The 19051-nt window shown below is 48.1% G+C and overlaps 1 protein-coding gene across 1 annotated transcript in view; it reads right to left on the bottom strand.

Moving 5' to 3' along the window:
* Positions 1-19051, bottom strand: part of LOC144769139 (serine protease 27-like) — a 431213-nt gene that overhangs the window by 101765 nt on the left and 310397 nt on the right. The gene's annotated exons all lie outside the window — the stretch shown is intronic.

Below are 19051 nucleotides of genomic sequence, written 5' to 3'. Positions count from 1 at the left end.
CGGTAGTTAAGCCTCGCTGCAGCTCTTCCTTCTGCTCACAAATTAAACAAACTGCCTATGTCGACGCCTTTTGAGGCCAATACGCCTCTTCATCATTGGCTGACATAAATGCACAAGTCAAACACCTCCATTTTCCACAGCCTTTATTTAGTATTACCCTCAGTGGGCGTGGCAAAGATCGTCTGCTGGAAGTTGTAGTCTTAGGGGGGTTTGATACATTAATATCCTTTAGTAGGTTTGCAGTTTATGTCATATTTTTTACAGTTCATTATCTACCTTTAGTAGGAAGCGGAGCGTCAAAGGAAGGGTAAAATTATGCAATAGAGCGCCGTGCTGTCCGGTATGGAAACGTTCCATTCCGCAGTCTTCTTGCGAAGCGGTGCTCCTCACCACGGCGTGGGCAGCCGTGTAGAATTCTGCATACCAAGTGTGCCCAAAAGCAACGAGACGTCACACCACGGCGCTCTCACCATCCGGTAGTTAAGCCTCGCTGCAGCTCTTCCTTCAGCTCCCAAATTAAACAAACTGCCTATGCCGACGCGTTTTGAGGCCAATACGCCTCTTCAGCATTGGCTGACATAAATGCATAAGTCAAACACCTCCATTTTCCACAGCCTTTATTTAGTATTACCCTCAGTGGGCGTGGCAAAGATCGTCAGCATAATGGTATGCTGGAAGTTGTAGTCTTAGAGGGGTTTGATACATTAATATCCTTTAGTAGGTTTGCAGTCTATTCCATATTTTTTACAGTTCATTATCCACCTTTAGTAGGACGCGGAGCGTCAAAGGAAGGGCGAAATTATGCAATAGAGCGCTGTGCTGTCCGGTATGGAAACGTTCCATTCCGCAGTCTTCTTGCGAAGCGGTGCTCCTCTCCACGGCGTGGGCAGCCGTGTAGTATTCTGCATACCAAGTTTGCCCAAAAGCAACGAGAGGTCACACCACGGCGCTCTCACCATCCAGAAGTTAAGCCTCGCTGCAGCTCTTCCTTCAGCTCCCAAATTAAACAAACTGCCTCTGCCGACGCGTTTCGAGGCCAATACGCCTCTTCATCATGGGCTGACATAAATGCACAAGTCAAACACCTCCATTTTCCAAAGCCTTTATTTAGTATTACCCTCAGTGGGCGTGGCAAAGATCGACAGCATAATGGTATGCTGGAAGTTGTAGTCTTAGAGAGGTTTGATACATTAATATCCTTTAGTAGGTTTGCAGTTTATGCCATATTTTTTACAGTTCATTATCCACTTTTAGTAGGAAGCGGAGCGTCAAAGGAAGGGCTAAATTATGCTATAGAGCGCCGTGCTGTCCGGTATGGAAACGTTCCATTCCGCAGTCTTCTTGCGAAGCGGTGCTCCTCCCCACGGCGTGGGCAGCCGTGTAGAATTCTGCATACCAAGTTTGCCCAAAAGCAACGAGAGGTCACACCACGGCGCTCTCACCATCCGGTAGTTAAGCCTCGCTGCAGCTCTTTCTTCAGCTCCCAAATTAAACAAAGTGCCTCTGCCGACGCGTTTCGAGGCCAATACGCCTCTTCATCATGGGCTGACATAAATGCACAAGTCAAACACCTCCATTTTCCACAGCCTTTATTTAGTATTACCCTCAGTGGACGTGGTAAAGATCTTCAGCATAATGGTATGCTGGAAGTTGTAGTCTTAGGGGGGTTTGATACATTAATATCCTTTAGTAGGTTTGCAGTTTATGCCATATTTTTTACAGTTCATTATCTACCGTTAGTAGGAAGCGGAGCGTCAAAGGAAGGGTAAAATTATGCAATAGAGCGCCGTGCTGTCCGGTATGGAAACGTTCCATTCCGCAGTCTTCTTGCGAAGCGGTGCTCCTCACCACGGCGTGGGCAGACGAGTAGAATTCTGCATACCAAGTTTGCCCAAAAGCAACGAGAGGTCACACCACGGCGCTCTCACCATCCGGTAGTTAAGCCTCGCTGCAGCTCTTCCTTCAGCTCCCAAATTAAACAAACTGCCTATGCCGACGCGTTTTGAGGCCAATACGCCTCTTCATCATTGGCTGACATAAATGCACGAGTCAAACACCTCCATTTTCCACAGCCTTTATTTAGTATTACCCTCAGTGGGCGTGGCAAAGATCGTCAGCATAATGGTATGCTGGAAGTTGTAGTCTTAGGGGGGTTTGATAAATTAATATCCTTTAGTAGGTTTGCAGTCTATGCCATAATTTTTACAGTTCATTATCCACCTTTAGTAGGACGCGGAGCGTCAAAGGAAGGGTGAAATTATGCAATAGAGCGCTGTGCTGTCCGGTATGGAAGCGTTCCTTTCCGCAGTCTTCTTGCGAAGCGTTGCTCCTCTCCACGGCGTGGGCAGCCGTGTAGTATTCTGCATACCAAGTTTGCCCAAAAGAAACGAGAGGTCACACCACGGCGCTCTCACCATCCAGAAGTTAAGCCTCGCTGCAGCTCTTCCTTCAGCTCCCAAATTAAACAAACTGCCTCTGCCGACGCGTTTCGAGGCCAATACGCCTCTTCATCATGGGCTGACATAAATGCACAAGTCAAACACCTCCATTTTCCACAGACTTTATTTAGTATTACCCTCAGTGGGCGTGGCAAAGATCGACAGCATAATGGTATGCTGGAAGTTGTAGTCTTAGAGAGGTTTGATACATTAATATCCTTTAGTAGGTTTGCAGTTTATGCCATACTTTTTTACAGTTCATTATCCACCTTTAGTAGGAAGCGGAGCATCAAAGGAAGGGTAAAATTATGCAATAGAGCGCCGTGCTGTCCGGTATGGAAACGTTCCATTCCGCAGTCTTCTTGCGAAGCGGTGCTCCTCACCACGGCATGGGCAGCCGTGTAGAATTCTGCATACCAAGTTTGCCCAAAAGCAATGAGAGGCCACACCACGGCGCTCTCACCATCCGGTAGTTAAGCCTCGCTGCAGCTCTTCCTTCTGCTCCCAAATTAAACAAACTGCCTATGTCGACGCGTTTTGAGGCCAATACGCCTCTTCATCATTGGCTGACATAAATGCACAAGTCAAACACCTCCATTTTCCACAGCCTTTATTTAGTATTACCCTCAGTGGGCGTGGCAAAGATCGTCTGCTGGAAGTTGTAGTCTTAGGGGGGTTTGATACATTAATATCCTTTAGTAGGTTTGCAGTTTATGTCATATTTTTTACAGTTCATTATCTACCTTTAGTAGGAAGCGGAGCGTCAAAGGAAGGGTAAAATTATGCAATAGAGCGCCGTGCTGTCCGGTATGGAAACGTTCCATTACGCAGTCTTCTTGCGAAGCGGTGCTCCTCACCACGGCGTGGGCAGCCGTGTAGAATTCTGCATACCAAGTGTGCCCAAAAGCAACGAGACGTCACACCACGGCGCTCTCACCATCCGGTAGTTAAGCCTCGCTGCAGCTCTTCCTTCAGCTCCCAAATTAAACAAACTGCCTATGCCGACGCGTTTTGAGGCCAATACGCCTCTTCAGCATTGGCTGACATAAATGCATAAGTCAAACACCTCCATTTTCCACAGCCTTTATTTAGTATTACCCTCAGTGGGCGTGGCAAAGATCGTCAGCATAATGGTATGCTGGAAGTTGTAGTCTTAGAGGGGTTTGATACATTAATATCCTTTAGTAGGTTTGCAGTCTATGCCATATTTTTTACAGTTCATTATCCACCTTTAGTAGGACGCGGAGCGTCAAAGGAAGGGCGAAATTATGCAATAGAGCGCTGTGCTGTCTGGTATGGAAACGTTCCATTCTGCAGTCTTCTTGCGAAGCGGTGCTCCTCTCCACGGCGTGGGCAGCCGTGTAGTATTCTGCATACCAAGTTTGCCCAAAAGCAACGAGAGGTCACACCACGGCGCTCTCACCATCCAGAAGTTAAGCCTCGCTGCAGCTCTTCCTTCAGCTCCCAAATTAAACAAACTGCCTCTGCCGACGCGTTTCGAGGCCAATACGCCTCTTCATCATGGGCTGACATAAATGCACAAGTCAAACACCTCCATTTTCCAAAGCCTTTATTTAGTATTACCCTCAGTGGGCGTGGCAAAGATCGACAGCATAATGGTATGCTGGAAGTTGTAGTCTTAGAGAGGTTTGATACATTAATATCCTTTAGTAGGTTTGCAGTTTATGCCATATTTTTTACAGTTCATTATCCACCTTTAGTAGGAAGCGGAGCGTCAAAGGAAGGGCTAAATTATGCAATAGAGCGCCGTGTTGTCCGGTATGGAAACGTTCCATTCCGCAGTCTTCTTGCGAAGCTGTGCTCCTCCCCACGGCGTGGGCAGCCGTGTAGAATTCTGCATACCAAGTTTGCCCAAAAGCAACGAGAGGTCACACCACGGCGCTCTCACCATCCGGTAGTTAAGCCTCGCTGCAGCTCTTTCTTCAGCTCCCAAATTAAACAAAGTGCCTCTGCCGACGCGTTTCGAGGCCAATACGCCTCTTCATCATGGGCTGACATAAATGCACAAGTCAAACACCTCCATTTTCCACAGCCTTTATTTAGTATTACCCTCAGTGGACGTGGTAAAGATCTTCAGCATAATGGTATGCTGGAAGTTGTAGTCTTAGGGGGGTTTGATACATTAATATCCTTTAGTAGGTTTGCAGTTTATGCCATATTTTTTACAGTTCATTATCTACCGTTAGTAGGAAGCGGAGCGTCAAAGGAAGGGTAAAATTATGCAATAGAGCGCCGTGCTGTCCGGTATGGAAACGTTCCATTCCGCAGTCTTCTTGCGAAGCGGTGCTCCGCACCACGGCGTGGGCAGACGAGTAGAATTCTGCATACCAAGTTTGCCCAAAAGCAACGAGAGGTCACACCACGGCGCTCTCACCATCCGGTAGTTAAGCCTCGCTGCAGCTCTTCCTTCAGCTCCCAAATTAAACAAACTGCCTATGCCGACGCGTTTTGAGGCCAATACGCCTCTTCATCATTGGCTGTCATAAATGCACGAGTCAAACACCTCCATTTTCCACAGCCTTTATTTAGTATTACCCTCAGTGGGCGTGGCAAAGATCGTCAGCATAATGGTATGCTGGAAGTTGTAGTCTTAGGGGGGTTTGATACATTAATATCCTTTAGTAGGTTTGCAGTCTATGCCATAATTTTTACAGTTCATTATCCACCTTTAGTAGGATGCGGAGCGTCAAAGGAAGGGTGAAATTATGCACTAGGGCGCTGTGCTGTCCGGTATGGAAGCGTTTCTTTCCGCAGTCTTCTTGCGAAGCGTTGCTCCTCTCCACGGCGTGGGCAGCCGTGTAGTATTCTGCATACCAAGTTTGCCCAAAAGAAACGAGAGGTCACACCACGGCGCTCTCACCATCCAGAAGTTAAGCCTTGCTGCAGCTCTTCCTTCAGCTCCCAAATTAAACAAACTGCCTCTGCCGACGCGTTTCGAGGCCAATACGCCTCTTCATCATGGGCTGACATAAATGCACAAGTCAAACACCTCCATTTTCCACAGACTTTATTTAGTATTACCCTCAGTGGGCGTGGCAAAGATCGACAGCATAATGGTATGCTGGAAGTTGTAGTCTTAGAGAGGTTTGATACATTAATATCCTTTAGTAGGTTTGCAGTTTATGCCATACTTTTTTACAGTTCATTATCCACCTTTAGTTGGAAGCGGAGCGTCAAAGGAAGGGCGAAATTATGCAATAGAGCGCCGTGCTGTCCGGTATGGAAACGTTCCATTCCGCAGTCTTCTTGCGAAGCAGTGCTCCTCTCCACGGCGTGGGCAGCCGTGTAGAATTCTGCATTCCAAGTTTGCCCAAAAGCAACGAGAGGTCACACCACGGCGCTCTCACCATCCGGTAGTTAAGCCTCGCTGCAGCTCTTCCTTCAGCTCCCAAATTAAACAAACTGCCTCTGCCGACGCGTTTCGAGGCCAATACGCCTCTTCATAATGGGCTGACATAAATGCACAAGTCAAACACCTCCATTTTCCACAGCCTTTATTTAGTATTACCCTCAGTGGGCGTGGCAAAGATCGTCAGCATAATGGTATGCTGGAAGTTGTAGTCTTAGGGGGGTTTGATACATTAATATCCTTTAGTAGGTTTGCAGTTTATGCCATATTTTTTACAGTTCATTATCCACCTTTAGTAGGAAGCGGAGCGTCAAAGGAAGGGCGAAATTCTGCAAAAGAGCGCAGTGCTGTCCGGTATAGAAACGTTCCATTCGGCAGTCTTCTTGCGAAGCGGTGCTCCTCTCCACGGCGTGGGCAGCCGTGTAGAATTCTGCATACCAAGTTTGCCCAAAAGCAACGAGAGGTCACACCACGGCGCTCTCACCATCCGGTAGTTAAGCCTCGCTGCAGCTCTTCCTTCAGCTCCCAAATTAAACCAACTGCCTCCGCCGACGCGTTTTGAGGCCAATACGCCTCTTCATCATGGGCTTACATAAATGCACAAGTCAAACACCTCCATTTTCCACAGCCTTTATTTAGTATTACCCTCAGTGGGCGTGGCAAAGATCGTCAGCATAATGGTATGCTGGAAGTTGTAGTCTTAGGGGGGTTTGATACATTAATATCCTTTAGTAGGTTTGCAGTTTATGCCATATTTTTTACAGTTCATTATCCACCTTTAGTAGGAAGCGGAGCGTCAAAGGAAGGGCGGAATTATGCAATAGAGCGCCGTGCTGTCCGGTATGGAAACGTTCCATTCCGCAGTCTTCTTGCGAAGCGGTGCACCTCTCCACGGCGTGGACAGCCGTGTAGAATTCTACATTCCAATTTTTCCCAAGAGCAACGAGAGGTCACACCACGGCGCTCTCACCATCCGGAAGTTAAGCCTTGCTGCAGCTCTTCCTTCAGCTCCCAAATTAAACAAACAGCCTCTGCCGACGCGTTTCGAGGCCAATACGCCTCTTCATCATGGGCTGACATGAATGCACAAGTCAAACACCTCCATTTCCCACAGCCTTTATTTAGTATTACCCTCAGTGGGCGTGGCAAAGATCGTCAGCATAATGGTATGCTGGAAGTTGTAGTCTTAGGGATGTTTGATACATTAATATCCTTTAGTAGGTTTGCAGTTTATGCCATATTTTTTACAGTTCATTATCCACCTTTAGTAGGAAGCGGAACGTCAAAGGAAGGGCGAAATTATGCAATAGAGCGCCGTGCTGTCTGGTACGGAAACGTTCCATTCCGCAGTCTTCTTGAGAAGCGGTGTTCCTCTCCATGGCGTGGGCAGCCGAGTAGAATTCTGCATACCAAGTTTGCCCAAAAGCACCGAGAGGTCACACCACGCTGCTCTCACTATCCGATAGTTAAGCCTCGCTGCAGCTCTTCCTTCAGCTCCCAAATTAAAAAACTGCCTCTGCCGACGCGTTTTCGAGGCCAATACGCCTCTTCATCATGGGCTGACATAAATGCACAAGTCAAACACCTCCATTTCCACAGCCTTTATTTAGTATTACCCTTAGTGGGCGTGGCAAAGATCGTCAGCATAATGGTATGCTGGAAGTTGTAGTCTTAGGGGGATTTGATACATTAATATCCTTTAGTAGGTTTGCAGTTTATGCCATATTTTTTTACAGTTCATTATCCACCTTTAGTAGGAAGCAGAGCGTCAAAGGAAGGGCAAAATTATGCAATAGAGCGCCGTGCTGTCCGGTATGGAAACGTTCCATTCCGCAGTCTTCATGCAAAGCGGTGCTCCTCTCCACGGCGTGGTAAGCTGTGTAGAATTCTGCATACCAAGTTTTCCCAAAAGCAACGAGAGGTCACACCACGGCGCTCTCACCATCCGGTAGTTAAGCCTCGCTGCAGCTCTTCCTTCAGCTCCCAAATTAAACAAACTGCCTCTGCCGACGCGTTTCGAGGCCAATACCACTCTTCATCATGGGCTGACATAAATGCACAAGTCAAACACCTCCATTTTCCAGAGCCTTTATTTAGTATTACCCTCAATGGGCGTGGCAAAGATCGTCAGCATAATGGTATGCTGGAAGTTGTAGTCTTAGGAGGTTTGATACATTAATATCCTTTAGTAGGTTTGCAGTTTATGCCATACTTTTTTACAGTTCATTATCCACCTTTAGTAGGAAGCGGAGCGTCAAAGGAAGGGCGAAATTATGCAATAGAGCGCAGTGCTGTCCGGTATGGAAACGTTCCATTCCGCAGTCTTCTTGTGAAACGGTGCTCCTCTCCACGGCGTGGGCAGCCGTGTAGAATTCTGCATACCAAGTTTGCCCAAAAGCACGAGAGGTCACACCACGCCGCTCTCACCATCCGGTAGTTAAGCCTCGCTGCAGCTCTTCTTTCAGCTCCCAAATTAAACAAACTGCCTCTGCCGACGCGTTTCGAGGCCAATACGCCTCTTCATCATGGGCTGACATAAATGCACAAGTCAAACACCTCCATTTTCCACAGCCTTTATTTAGTATTACCCTCAGTGGGCGTGGCAAATATCGTCAGCATAATGGTATGCTGGAAGTTGTAGTCTTGGAGAGGTTTGATACATTAATATCCTTTAGTAGGTTTGCAGTTTATGCCATATTTTTTACAGTTCATTATCCACCTTTAGTAGGAAGCGGAACGTCAAAGGAAGGGCGAAATTATGCAATAGAGCACCGTGCTGTCCGGTATGGAAACGTTCCGTTCCGCAGTCTTCTTGCGAAGCGGTGCTCCTCTCCACGGCGTGGGCAGCCGTGTAGAATTCTGCATACCAAGTTTGCCCAAAAGCAACGAGAGGTCACACCACGGCGCTCTCACTATCCGATAGTTAAGCCTCGCTGCAGCTATTCCTTCAGCTCCCAAATTAAACAAACTGCCTCTGCCGATGCGTTTCGATGCCAATACGCCCCTTCATCATGGGCTGACATCAATGCACAAGTCAAACACCTCCATTTTCCACAGCCTTTATTTAGTATTGCCTTCAGTGGGCGTGGCAAAGATTGTCAGCATAATGGTATGCTGGAAGTTGTAGTCTTAGGGGGGTTTGATACATTAATATCCTTTAGTAGGTTTGCAGTTTATGCCATATTTTTTACAGTTCATTATCCACCTTTAGTAGGAAGCGGAGCGTCAAAGGAAGGGCGAAATTATGCAATAGAGTGCCGTGCTGTCTGGTATGGAAACGTTCCATTCAGCAGTCTTCTTGCGAAGCGGTGCTCCTCTCCACGGCGTGGGCAGCCGTGTAGAATTCTGCATACCAAGTTTGCCCAAAAGCAACGAGATGTCACACCACAGCGCTCTCACCATCCGGTAGGTAAGCCTCGCTGCAGCTCTTCCTTCAGCTCCCAAATTAAACAAACTGCCTCTGCCGACGCGTTTCGAGGCCAATACGCCTCTTCATCATGGGCTTACATAAATGCACAAGTCAAAAACCTCCATTTTCCACAGCCTTTATTTAGTATTACCCTCAGTGGGCGTGGCAAAGATCGTCAGCATAATGGTATGCTGGAAGTTGTAGTCTTAGGGGGGTTTGATACATTATTATCCTTTAGTAGGTTTGCAGTTTATGCCATATTTTTTACAGTTCATTATTTATTTATTTATTTATTTATTTAGTAGCTTGTAAAGCGCGCGGCTACCTCCAGCGGAGGTGTCCCGGCGCTAAGATTACCAGAGTATCCCCAGAGAGAGAGGCCTAGTTCAAATCCGAAAGAAAGTGAAAAGGAATGCTAAGGCATTTAATTAGCGTTTAGTAAACAGCCAGGTTTTTAGTTTGCGACGAAAAACTGGCTCGGATTCAATGAACCTGAGGTCAAGAGGTAGGCTGTTCCAGAGCTTGGCAGCAGTGACGGTGAAAGTTCTGCCGCCACTTCGAGAGAGCCTGAATCTTGGGACGATCAGTAGACGAAGGCTGTTGGATTTCAAGTGTCTTACTGAAGATTAAATCTTGAGTCGTTTGCTCAGATAGGTCGGGCCAGTTCCATGAATTGCACGGAATGCAAGAATCAGGGTTTTGAAGTCGATACGCCGGGCTATGGGAAGCCAATGTAGCTCATCCCGGTATGCTCTGACCGAATTACGGGCAGGGATATTACCAATGAGACGAGCAGCGGCATTCTGATTGATTTGCAAACGGTCAATCAGATATTGGGGGGCACCAGCATATAGACTATTGGCATAGTCTAGATGTGCCGTGATTAGTGCCTGGACAACCGTTTTGCGGGATGTTTGAGGAAGGTAGGGAAAAATCTTCCTGATCATGCGCAGTTTGTTAAAACAGGCCCCTGCAACTTTGTTGACTTGAATTCTACCAGACAAGGTATTATCAAATATGAAGCCAAGGTTGCGGGCAGCCTGCACGGGTGTGGGGGGAGGGTTCAAGACGGAGGGCCACCAGAGGGTTGCAGGGGGGGGTGTTTTCTGGCTGAAGAAGAGTACCTCAGTTTTGTCGGTATTGAGGGCAAGATGATTCGCAGACATCCATGTGCAGATATTACCAAGGCAGTTTCTAAAGTTGGAGAAAAGGGAGTCAGAATGGTCTCTAAATGAAAAGACAAGCTGAGTATCGTCAGCATAAGAGACCACCCTGACACCCCAAGACTCTACTACCTTGGCAAGTGGGGCCAAGTAAGCGTTAAACAATAAAGGGCTTAATGCGGAACCCTGGGGCACTCCGCACAGGAGAGGTTTGTCCTCTGATTCAAAAGGGTGCATCAGTACCCTCTGAGACCTGCTGGACAAGAAGGATTTGGTCCATGCCAGGACTGTACCACCGACCCCTAACTGTTGTAAACGGGTTACAAGTATGCTGTGGGAAACAGTGTCAAATGCAGCGGATAGGTCGAGGAGGACCAACATGGCCTCCTCGCCCCTATCCACTGATTCCCTGACAATTTCGGAGACCTCCAGCAACGCCGTCTCGGTGCTGTAGCCGGTTCTAAAGCCGGACTGAGAATCGTGTAGCAACTGATTCAATTCAAAATACTGCGCCAACTGTTTCTGTACCACTTTCTCCAATACCTTGGCAGGTTTAGGCAGAAGCGATATGGGCCGGTAGTTGCAAAATTGTGAGGGGCCAGCGCCGGGTTTCTTCAGAATGGGAAGTAACCTAGCCTGTTTCCACACAGAGGGAAATTTACCATGGGACAAGGAGGTATTCCAGATGGAGAGAAAAGGATTGACTAAGAGAGGGGCAAGATTGCCCATTACTTTAGCGGGGACAGGGTCCAAAGGTGATCCGGATTTGACTTTATGTAGCAGTGATAACGCTAGGTCAGGGGTTAGATCGCTAAAGGAGTTAAAGGAACAGGGGGGGGGCATGGATTGTCGAAATAGTGGTTAGGAGGGGCGCTATCAAAGGAGGAGGAAAGTTTGATTATTTTGTTCTGAAAGAAATCCGAGAGTCCGTTACACAGGTCTTGAGTAGGGGTACATTGGGTTAGCGTGGCAGGGGGATTCACAAAATCTTTCACAATGGTGAAGAGAGTTTTGGAAGAGTTCTGCGCCTGTTGAATGAGATTAGAAAAGTGGGCTCTCATCGTTGAACGTTTCAGTTTTTTGAATTTATTCAGGGCAGATTTATAGGCCAGTTTGGCTAGAGGGTCATAGTCCCGTCTCCATGTACGTTCCAACTGTTTGCATTTGCTCTTTTTCTCTCGAAGCAGGGGGGAAAACCAAGGGGCAGAGGGACGAGATCTGGAGGAAGTCAGCGGGACGAGAGGGGCAACGGAGTCAAGAGCAGAGGAAAGGGCCGTGGTAAATCTTACAGTTTCTTTGTCAAGATCTTCCAAATGATTGAGTTGGAATTGAAGACGGGCAACCAAGGACTCACAGGTGACTTTGGTCCATTTGCGACCACGGTCTCTGTTAAGGGGAAAAGGGGGAGGAGGGGGAGGAATAGTGAAAGTGAAGGGAAGAAGAAAGTGATCGGTCCAAGTCAGGGGGAGGGGGGAAAGGGCGGAGATATCAGGGTGATTGGAAAAGATGAGATCAAGTGTGTGGCCTGCTTTATGAGTAGGGCCTTTGACTAATTGGGGCAAGGTAAGTCCTTGTAAAGTTTCCAGCAGGGAAGAGGCTTGTGTACAAGACGGGTTATCAGTGTGGAGATTAAAATCCCCCAACACTGTAAAGTGGGAGTGTTTGAGTGAGAAATCTGCAATAGTGTGTACCAGGGCATGGAGAGAAGAGGCGGAGGCTGCAGGGGGGTTATAGACCAGGATACCGGCAAAAAAGGTACTTGCAGAGTCCGTGATCGTAAAATGTGCGGCTTCAATAAGGCCGGAGTTGGGAATTTTGGTGAGGTTCAGTTTAAGGTGGGATTTCGCAATTACCGCGAGACCCCCCCCCGGGCTTAGAGTCTTCACGGTTAATGCCTACGAAACAGTAACCGGGGGGTATGGCTAAGTTAATGTCCGATTTGGACGAGTCTTTAATCCAAGTTTCTGTGAGAAACAATAAGTCCCAATTGTGAGAGTCAAGCGATAGCCAGATGTCAGTGGCGTGAGCGGGAAGAGATCTACAATTAATTAAGGCAGCTTTAATAGTGACCGGGGGCTGGCCATAAACACTAAAGATTCAGAAAAGGGGGTGGTGATGAACAGAGTGTCTGAATTAAGCAGACCACTCTTACCCAGTCCAAAGATCAGGGCTTGATCCATCACCGTTATTTAGCTCACTGCCCCATCCCAGCTCAGAACCTGGCTATATGCAAATTAGTCTGTCCCTGGCCCAGTGCATCATGGGAACAGGGCAGACCAAACTACCAAGCCAATTCTTCACCAGAAAGGAGACAAGCTACCGGGGACCGGTTTCTGGCATTTCAGCCTCGTCGGCCCGGCTTGCTTGAATCCTGATGGAGCAGTGAGCAAGGGACTCATGTCTGAGTATACCCTGCCACACCAATAGTGGCCAAAAACGATTCAGAAAAGGGGGTGGTGATGAACAGAAAGTCTGAATTAAGCAGACCACTCTTACCCAGTCCAAAGATCAGGGCTTGATCCATCACCGTTATTTAGCTCACTGCCCCATCCCAGCTCAGAACCTGGCTATATGCAAATTAGTCTGTCCCTGGCCCAGTGCATCATGGGAACAGGGCAGACCAAACTACCAAGCCAATTCTTCACCAGAAAGGAGACAAGCTACCAGGGACTGGTTTCTGGCATTTCAGCCTCGTCGGCCCGGCTTGCTTGAATCCTGATGGAGCAGTGAGCAAGGGACTCATGTCTGAGTATACCCTGCCACACCTGTAAGGGCTGATGAGGCGATTTGTGAATAACGGGGATAGTGAAGTTGCATTGTAGGCAGGAGAAAGCAGTCTCGTCCAGGTTGTAAGGCTTACAACAAGTTGCGGGGTTGCATGTGCCTTGACGAAGTTGAAGCAGTTGATCAGAGGTCCAGGCGATTTTAGGGGAGCGAGATGCAGGGGTACTGGCGCTGGGCGCGGGCCCGGCGCGGACAGGCGCAGACGGGCTTGCCTTAGGCGCGCCCGCTGCGCCCGCCCGCTGCGCGGACGGGAAGTGCCCTTCTTTTTATCCAACTCCATGTAGCGGTGGGAGGAGGGTGGGAGGCGTCCAGGAGCTGGAGCGCTACCCTGCCTCCCCCCAAGATGGCGGTTCCGCGTTCTCCCGGCCGGCGAGAGCGCTGTGCTCGGCTGCGCCGGGGGAGAGAGAGCAAGGTCGGGCCCCTGGGACGAAGTAATGTCGTCCGGACCGGCAGAAAGGTCTGTTTTGCAGTAAAAGTGCTCCAATTAAAATATATACAATTTTTAAAATAGGCTGATCGTGGTAGCGTCTGTACTCTTAGTATTAAATCACCAGGCGTACAGGAAAGTAATTGTCACAACACACGGACACTCAACAGATTTCCGATTTCAAAGTGCAAAGAAAGATGCCCCCGGCTTCCGCCTCAGGGGAGAAACAAATAATCTATAGTGGAGAGGGGCGGAAGATCTTAAATAGTGAGGGAGGGCGGGAGGCGTCCAGGAGCTGGAGCGCTACCCTGCCTCCCCCCAAGATGGCGGTTCCGCGTTCTCCCGGCCGGCGAGAGCGCTGTGCTCGGCTGCGCCAGGGGAGAGAGAGCAAGGTCGGGCCCCTGGGACGAAGTAATCTCGTCCGGACCGGCAGAAAGGTCTGTTTTGCAGTAAAAGTGCTCCAATTAAAATATATACAATTTTTAAAATAGGCTGATCGTGGTAGCGTCTGTACTCTTAGTATTAAATCACCAGGCGTACAGGAAAGTAATTGTAACAACACACGCACACTCAACAGATTTCCGATTTCAAAGTGCAAAGAAAGATGCCCCCGGCTTCCGCCTCAGGGGAGAAACAAATAATCTATAGTGGAGAGGGGCGGAAGATCTTAAATAGTGAGGGAGGGCGGGAGGCGTCCAGGAGCTGGAGCGCTACCCTGCCTCCCCCCAAGATGGCGGTTCCGCGTTCTCCCGGCCGGCGAGAGCGCTGTGCTCGGCTGCGCCAGGGGAGAGAGAGCAAGGTCGGGCCCCTGGGACGAAGTAATCTCGTCCGGACCGGCAGAAAGGTCTGTTTTGCAGTAAAAGTGCTCCAATTAAAATATATACAATTTTTAAAATAGGCTGATCGTGGTAGCGTCTGTACTCTTAGTATTAAATCACCAGGCGTACAGGAAAGTAATTGTCACAACACACGCACACTCAACAGATTTCCGATTTCAAAGTGCAAAGAAAGATGCCCCCGGCTTCCGCCTCAGGGGAGAAACAAATAATCTTTAGTAGGAAGCGGAGCGTAAAAGGAAGGGCGAAATTATGCAATAGAGCGCCATGCCGTCCGGTATGGAAACGTTCCATTCCACAGTCTTCTTGCGAAGCGGTGCTCCTCTCCACGGCGTGGGCAGCCGTGTAGAATTCTGCATACCAAGTTTTCCCAAAAGCAACGAGAGGTCACACCACGGCGCTCTCACCATCCGGAAGTTAAGCCTCGCTGCAGCTCTTCCTTCAGCTCCCAAATTAAACAAACAGCCTCTGCCGACGCGTTTCGAGGCCAATACGCCTCTTCATCATGGGCTGACATGAATGCACAAGTCAAACACCTCCATTTTCCACAGCCTTTATTTAGTATTACCCTCAGTGGGCGTGGCAAAGATCGTCAGCATAATGGTATGTGGAAGTTGTAGTCTTAGGGATGTTTGATACATTAATATCCTTTAGTAGGTTTGCAGTTTATGCCATATTTTTTACAGTTCATTATCCACCTTTAGTAGGAAGCGGAACGTCAACGGAAGGGCGAAATTATGCAATAGAGCGCCGTACTGTCTGGTACGGAAACGTTCCATTCCGCAGTCTTCTTGAGAAGCGGTGTTCCTCTCCATGGCGTGGGCAGCCGTGTAGAATTCTGCATACCAAGTTTGCCCAAAAGCAACGAGAGGTCACACCACGCTGCTCTCACTATCCGATAGTTAAGCCTCGCTGCAGCTCTTCCTTCAGCTCCCAAATTAAAAAACTGCCTCTGCCGACGCGTTTCGAGGCCAATACGCCTCTTCATCATGGGCTGACATAAATGCACAAGTCAAACACCTCCATTTCCACAGCCTTTATTTAGTATCACCCTTAGTGGGCGTGGCAAAGATCATCAGCATAATGGTATGCTGGAAGTTGTAGTCTTAGGGGGATTTGATACATTAATATCCTTTAGTAGGTTTGCAGTTTATGCCATATTTTTTTACAGTTCATTATCCACCTTTATTAGGAAGCGGAGCGTCAAAGGAAGGGCAAAATTATGCAATAGAGTGCCGTGCTGTCCGGTATGGAAACGTTCCATTCCGCAGTCTTCTTGCGAAGCGGTGCTCCTCTCCACGGCGTGGTAAGCCGGGTAGAATTCTGCATACCAAGTTTTCCCAAAAGCAACGAGAGGTCACACCACGGCGCTCTCACCATCCGGTAGTTAAGCCTCGCTGCAGCTCTTCCTTCAGCTCCCAAATTAAACAAACTGCCTCTGCCGACGAGTTTCGAGGCCAATACCACTCTTCATCATGGGCTGACATAAATGCACAAGTCAAACACCTCCATTTTCCAGAGCCTTTATTTAGTATTACCCTCAATGGGCGTGGCAAAGATCGTCAGCATAATGGTATGCTGGAAGTTGTAGTCTTAGGGAGGTTTGATACATTAATATCCTTTAGTAGGTTTGCAGTTTATTCCATACTTTTTTACAGTTCATTATCCACCTTTAGTAGGAAGCGGAGCGTCAAAGGAAGGGCGAAATTATGCAATAGAGCGCAGTGCTGTCCGGTATGGAAACGTTCCATTCCGCAGTCTTCTTGTGAAACGGTGCTCCTCTCCACGGCGTGGGCAGCCGTGTAGAATTCTGCATACCAAGTTTGCCCAAAAGCAACGAGAGGTCACACCACGGCGCTCTCACCATCCGGTAGTAAAGCCTCGCTGCAGCTCTTCCTTCAGCTCCCAAATTAAACCAACTGCCTCCGCCGACGCGTTTCGAGGCCAATACGCCTCTTCATCATGGGCTTACATAAATGCACAAGTCAAACACCTCCATTTTCCACAGCCTTTATTTAGTATTACCCTCAGTGGGCGTGGCAAAGATCGTCAGCATAATGGTATGCTGGAAGTTGTAGTCTTAGGGGGGTTTGATACATTAATATCCTTTAGTAGGTTTGCAGTTTATGCCATATTTTTTACAGTTCATTATCCACCTTTAGTAGGAAGCGGAGCATCAAAGGAAGGGCGAATTTATGCAATAGAGCGCCGTGCTGTCCGGTATGGAAACTTTCCATTCCGCAGTCTTCTTGCGAAGCGGTGCTCCTCTCCACGGCGTGGGCAGCCGTGTAGAATTCTGCATACCAAGTTTTCCCAAAAGCAACGAGAGGTCAAACCACGGCGCTCTCACCATCCGGTAGTTAAGCCTCGCTGCAGCTCTTCCTTCAGCTCCCAAATTAAACAAACTGCCTCTGCCGACTCGTTTCGAGGCCAATACGCCTCTTCATCATGGGCTGACAGAAATGCACAAGTCAAACACCTCCATTTTCCACAGCCTTTATTTAGTATTACCCTCAGTGGGCGTGGCAAATATAGTCAGCATAATGGTATGCTGGAAGTTGTAGTCTTAGAGAGGTTTGATACATTAATATCCTTTAGTAGGTTTGCAGTTTATGCCATATTTTTTACAGTTCATTATCCACCTTTAGTAGGACGCGGAGCGTCAAAGGAAGGGCGAAATTATGCAATAGAGCACCGTGCTGTCCGGTATGGAAACGTTCCATTCCGCAGTCTTCTTGCGAAGCGGTGCTCCTCTCCACGGCGTGGGCAGCCGTGTAGAATTCTGCATACCAAGGTTGCCCAAAAGCAACGAGAGGTCATACCACGGCGCTCTCACTATCCGATAGTTAAGCCTCGCTGCAGCTATTCCTTCAGCTCCCAAATTAAACAAACTGCCTCTGCCAACGCGTTTCGATGCCAATACGCCTCTTCATCATGGGTTGACATAAATGCACAAGTCAAACACCTCTATTTTCCACAGCCTTTATTTAGTATTACCCTCAGTGGGCGTGGCAAAGATCGTCAGCATAATGGTATGCTGGAAGTTGTAGTCTTAGGGGGGTTTGATACATTAATATCCTTTAGTAGGTTTGCAGTTTATGCCATATTTTTTACAGTTCATTATCCACCTTTAGTAGGAAGCGGAGCGTCAAAGGAAGGCCGAAATTATGCAATAGAGTGCCGTGCTGTCTGGTATGGAAACGTTCCATTCCGCAGTCTTCTTGCGAAGCGGTGCTCCTCTCCACGGCATGGGCAGCCGTGTAGAATTCTGCATACCAAGTTTGCCCAAAAGCAACGAGATGTCACACCACAGCACTCTCACCATCCGGTAGGTAAGCCTCGCTGCAGCTCTTCCTTCAGCTCCCAAATTAAACAAACTGCCTCTGCCGACGCGTTTCGAGGCCAATACGCCTCTTCATCATGGGCTTACATAAATGCACAAGTCAAACACCTCCATTTTCCACAGCCTTTATTTAGTATTACCCTCAGTGGGCGTGGCAAAGATCGTCAGCATAATGGTATGCTGGAAGTTGTAGTCTTAGGGGGGTTTGATACATTATTATCCTTTAGTAGGTTTGCAGTTTATGCCATATTTTTTACAGTTCATTATCCACCTTTAGTAGGAAGCGGAGCGTCAAATGAAGGGCGAAATTATGCAATAGAGCGCCATGCTGTCCGGTATGGAAACGTTCCATTCCACAGTCTTCTTGCGAAGCGGTGCTCCTCTCCACGGCGTGGGCAGCCGTGTAGAATTCTGCATACCAAGTTTTCCCAAAAGCAACGAGAGGTCACACCACGGCGCTCTCACCATCCGGAAGTTAAGCCTCGCTGCAGCTCTTCCTTCAGCTCCCAAATTAAACAAACTGCCTCTGTCGACGCTTTTTCGAGGCCAATACGCCTTTCATCATGGGCTGACATAAATGCACAAGTCAAACACCTCAATTTTCCACAGCCTTTATTTAGTATTACCCTCAGTGGGCGTGGCAAAGATCGTCAGCATAATGGTATGCTGGAAGTTGTAGTCTTAGGGAGGTTTTATACATCAATATCGTTTAGTAGGTTTGCAGTTTATGCCATATTTCTTACAGTTCATTATCCACCTTTAGTAGGAAGCGGAGCGTCAAAGGAAGGGCAAAATTATGCAATAGAGCGCCGTGCTGACTGGTATGGAAACGTTCCATTCCGCAGTCTTCTTGCGAAGCAGTGCTCCTCTCTACGGCGTGGGCAGCCATGTAGAATTCTGCATACCAAGTTTGCCCAAAAGCACCGAGAGGTCACACCACGGTGCTCTCACCATCCGGTAGTTAAGCCTCGCTGCAGCTCTTCCTTCAGCTCCCAAATTAAACAAACTGCCTCTACCGATGCGTTTCGAGGCCAATACGCCTCTTCATCATGGGCTGACATAAATGCACAAGTCAAACACCTCCATTTTCCACAGCCTTTATTTAGTATTACCCTCAATGGGCGTGGCAAAGATCGTCAGCATAATGGTATGCTGGAAGTTGTAGTCTTAGGGAGGTTTGATACATTAATATCCTTTAGTAGGTTTGCAGTTTATGCCATACTTTTTTACAGTTCATTATCCACCTTTAGTAGGAAGCGGATAGTCAAAGGAAGGGCGAAA

This window comes from Lissotriton helveticus, chromosome 7 (genome assembly GCF_964261635.1).
Source record: "Lissotriton helveticus chromosome 7, aLisHel1.1, whole genome shotgun sequence".
Classification (NCBI taxonomy): Eukaryota; Metazoa; Chordata; class Amphibia; order Caudata; family Salamandridae; genus Lissotriton; species Lissotriton helveticus.
The sequence above is the reverse complement of the archived record's forward strand: the minus strand, read 5'-3'. Positions and strand labels throughout refer to the sequence as shown.